This window comes from Poecilia mexicana, unplaced genomic scaffold (assembly GCF_051168715.1).
Source record: "Poecilia mexicana isolate PSO_F unplaced genomic scaffold, ASM5116871v1 scaffold_5, whole genome shotgun sequence".
NCBI lineage: Eukaryota > Metazoa > Chordata > Actinopteri > Cyprinodontiformes > Poeciliidae > Poecilia > Poecilia mexicana.
In genome coordinates this window covers 20,497,405-20,502,321 of record NW_028263374.1, presented here as the reverse complement: position 1 = coordinate 20,502,321, position 4,917 = coordinate 20,497,405, and positions in this window count along the sequence as shown.

Genomic DNA, 4,917 nt, shown 5'->3' with positions numbered 1-4,917 from the left:
TGTTTGTGTGCGTGACTCCAAACTCTGATGAGCAGATAAGAGCCACTCTCAGGCCATCCAGGCGTTCCTTTTCCTGTCTTCAGGCCAACAGAAACACTCCTGTTCCTTTGAGATTGTAGACCTTCAGATTAAAAAACACTGCAACCAAAGACACACTGCACTTTATAAGTCCTCTGTTAACTTTGCAGGTGGTGAGACAATATAAATGAATAACATCATGACTTCACTTTGTTTCTGTCATTGTGCTGTTGTTCTTCTTGCAGATAAAAGGCTTTCCAGTAAACAACAGAAAGCCACTAAACCTTCAACCTCACGTTCCGGCAGTAAACATAAATGGGACGGCCCCTGTTTATGGCTGCCTTCATTTTACTGGAATGAACCGCATATATGTCACTGAATAAATGATTCAGAAATTGCTTATCTGTGTTAGTAGTAGTAACAATGAGTACTTTATGATGTGAAGTGGTCACTCGGGCAGTTCACAAATGCTTCTCCTGCACCTCTATAAAGACGTGTTCACTAGGACAATTCTTCCTTGAACTGTTATAAAAAACTGTGACTTGGACAGGTTTGGCTTTTACGGCATGGGGCCAATTTCCAAAAAACATGTCAAGATAAAGCCACATAGAGAGCAAGAGAAACTATTTTCCTGTGGTCACAGAGAGACATAAAACTCCACTAGAATAAAAACAAAAAACAAATTTATTGAAGTTGGCAATCACATATGAAGAACTACTATTTGGATAGTTTCTCCAACCCAAATCTGGGTCAAACGTGATTGATTGGCTTGCTTTAACACAACATGACTTGTGGGTTTGACTGCATACTGGATATATAAGATTTATTCCTACAGTGACACATTTCTTATTTAATCCTACAAAAATGTTCTGACGTCTGATCTAGTTGGTGTATAACTGTAAGAGCTGAGAAGTCACTTCTTTAACCTAAAAAACAGCATTTTCTGCAAATATGATAATTTTGCACCAACATACATCAAAATAAATAAGTTTTTTTTCTCATGCACACAGTTGTTTTTCTATGTAGATGAAGAAGTTGATTTAAATAACTATGTATGTTAGTGACTTAAATATGAACTAGAAATGGCAAGAGTGTGAAACTTATGGCGTAAATAGTGGGATTGAGAAAGAAAAGAGATTAAAGAGATGTTCCCTTTGTGGACTATCGAAAGGCCCTTAGCTCCATGGAACCATTTTTGTCAGAAGAGATTGTACTTCAACTTTTTAAGATGTTTCTGAAATTGGTAATGAAGGGATATGTGAAAATATCATGCTCTTTTTCTTTGGCTAAAAATATATATATATATATATATATATATATATATATATATATATATACATATATATATATATATATATATATATATATATATATATATATATATATATATTCTCACCAGCATGTTAAAAATGTGGTCTAATTTATAGATGAGATCAGATGAGAATTTTGTACATTTTTTAATATTACACAGGCTAAAACTAGATAAACGTTTTCCTTGCTTCCTATAGTCTCTGATCACTTTCAGTTCATTAGATATGGGAAAATCAATCTCCTTAACTTCAGACAAAGCAGAAATTAACTCAGCAGAACACCAGCATGTATTTAGCTTGTATTGAAGAGAAGTAAAACAAGCGTGCAGGATTGGCCTACTTAGATTCCTCCTGTTCTGCTTGATGTTGACCAGCCGCAGCTAATTGGGTTTAGTAGATATGGAGTCTGTTTTTATGGTAGCTGGCTGTGGTTGCTTCTCTGTACAGAGAACCATTATTTTAGGTTGTAAAATGTGGCAATGAGTTAGCAGTTTTTTGTATTCTCCTTTCAGATCTCCAAAAATGGATCTGTCCGTGCAAACCAGCCAATCATAGCTGTGAATTTCAAGGCCACATGGGGAATGTGCTAACAGCAGATGTCAACACAAAATGAATGTTTCTGGCATATTACAGCAAAACTCAATACAAACAGCACATATGGATGAATAATACTAGATTAAGTTTGTTGACCTTGTCAAGATTTGTGGACAAAATCATAAGTGAAACATACAATTGTACATAAATGCACAGTCAGGTAAGTAAGCCTTTCATTGTTCCCTGCTGTGAACTCTGACATTACATAAGAGTGTAACTGAGGGCATTCATGTCATAGGTGAGCGACAAACAGGAGCCTTTGGCATTAAGCCTAATACTCCACCCAGATCTCTGCTGAGTAGACACTCTGAACCTAAAATAAAGCTCATTATAGAAACCCAAAACATGTTTTTTTATTATTATTATTATTTATTTTATAAAATATCCATCAATTTGCTACAGTTGCCCAATCAATAGAGGGACATGGGGGGACTGGTTTCTCTATTAATCATTAGGTAAGAGGCAGGATGCACTCTGTACAGGCTGCCACAGAGGCAAATGACCACACAATCATAACTAAGACCAATTTTGAGTGGCAAGTTTCCTTTACATGTCACTGGACGGTGGGAGAAAACCCACACAGGCACAGAATGACCATATCAACGTTCACACAGAAAGGCTACAGGTGGGATTTGAACCCAGGACCTTCGAGCTGGGAGGCAACCGTCCTCACAAATGACTCTTTGGTTGAACCATCAAATAAATACTCTGAGCTTCAAGTAAAATGAAACCTCTGAAAATTTAATTTTGACAGTCGTTATTTTTCAAGTATGTTGGTTCTTTCCAGTAAATGCTAGAAAAGAAAACCACAAAGCAGTGCAACAGATCATGTTCACTACCCTCTCCAGCTGAGCTCAGAGGTATTTGTATTTCCTCATTCATGAAACGTCTTGTTGTAACTAAATATAAACCACTGCTGCAGTCCAGCATTGTTTTCACTGTAGGATTCAGGTCTTAAAACTGTGAAACAATGAAGCGTTTGAAGGCTTTTTGACTTGAAAGGAGATCATACAGTTAAAACATGCTTTTACAAAAACCCAGGAAGAAGGATATGGAAAGTTTTACTCCTGTAACCAATAATATGTATATTAAAAAAATGTACTCTCAGCTACAACGTTTATGTACGCTAACAGCTTTTGCATACTATAAATGTTCATTTTATAGTATAGAAAACAAAATAGCCATGCAGGGATAATTAAAATCACAGAAGCCCCAGAGAAAGTAAACTGAACTGGGAAGATAAGATTGGAGGTTTTTGGAAGCAGCATCAATAAATGAGTCAAGAACTACTACTGATAAAACTTTCTAGAACATCCCCCCCTGCTGCAAACGGAAATGTGTTCATGAACACGGGCCAAAATAAGGACAGAGACAAACACTTCGTTACGGCTAGTGTGTGAGGAAGGATTCCAGGTTATTCGCTTCCAACTTCCTTCTCAGCAAAGTTTCATGTTAAGCATTCCAGAGGTCTGATGGGAACTACTTAGCTGCAAAAGATTAACCTATAGGTGTGTCTCATACAGATTATCTGGAGCCTGTCCACTTTGCTGCAACTGAACGAATGTGACGTCGATTGGTGTATTAATAACTATCTTAATGGCAGAAATATAGAGGGGTTTAATAATCAAGAAATGTAATCACTGACCACATGTGATATGGTCTGTAGGTGGAGCGGAAAGAACTTAGTAAGAAACAATGATGATCAACATTATAAAAATACCTTATTTCTGGGCAATTGCAGTTACATGCGTTTGAGTCAAATAACGTGTCACATCCCTTGCATGCAAGTTAATAATGGCCTAATGTTATGAGTTTGTAAAAATCATTTGGGTAAAATGGCTCCCGGGTTAGCAGAAGGCATGTTCGGTATTTTTGAGATAAGATTCTAAAAATAATTAATAAGGCAAAACCAACCTAATTACAGTCAGTAAATCCACATAAACACAGTTTAAAAAGTGTGACTTCTGAAAGTCTTGTTTGCTATGTGACGAATCAACCTTACGGCTTTAACAGCCCACAAGAGGATCAAGGTAAATTATATGTTGGAGTGAAAAGATCCCATTTGAACTACCCGCTGCTAGACATAACGTCATACAGAGATATACTTTTTTTAAAAAAAGCTTCCTAAATTACAAATATTGTCTCAAATCTTTTAATGGTTTTTTGTTAGTTATTTTTCTCTCTTAGAAAAAAATTATCATTACAAAGCCTTTACACTTCCAAGTAACTTGACGTATATTGATTAATGTTACTAATGTGATTGCTTTGTGACTTGTTGTTGTTATGGTTCCAATTATACAGATATATGTTTTATATTTGAAATTTGTATGTATGCAACACAAGTTATTTCTCCTAAATAGAATAAGCCCACTACCTGAAGATTAAGAGTGTGACTACTGTGATGTAAAAAGGTATAAACTTTATTTCATCTTCCAGTATCTCTGCTAGTTTAACCTCACATTTATAAAACATTTTAAAAAATGGCGCGAATGATGACAATTGTGCATTTGCAAGTAGAATGTATTGTTAGCAGTCTTCATTAAAATGAACTCAAATTTGAGTTTCTTTTTTATTGAATAATGGACTTGTTCCTGTTTTTTTTAATGAAGTTGAAGTGAGTTGCATATTTCCAAATGTGTCAATATTATGTTTTTGTTCTTCATTTTACAATACGCAATCCATCCCACGTCTTCCTGTGTTATCCCGGTCAAAAAAATGTCAATATTAAGGAAGTACATCAAGCTTCACAATAAGGGCCCCATTTCTTAAGAAACTTTTATGAGCTACTGATGACACCTGGTGGTCAAAAGTTGCTAGACGTTTCCGTGATAAAACTTACATTTATTGTCTGGTTAAAACTGTTAAAAAATGGTGCGAAAAGGTTTTATTTTTTTAATCTAATTTATGTTATTCTGCTTGCTGATCAAATTTTAATGAAATTTTAGACTTAAAAGTATTTTACTGTTGGTTGTCTCCTTTAAGAGCACTGACCAAC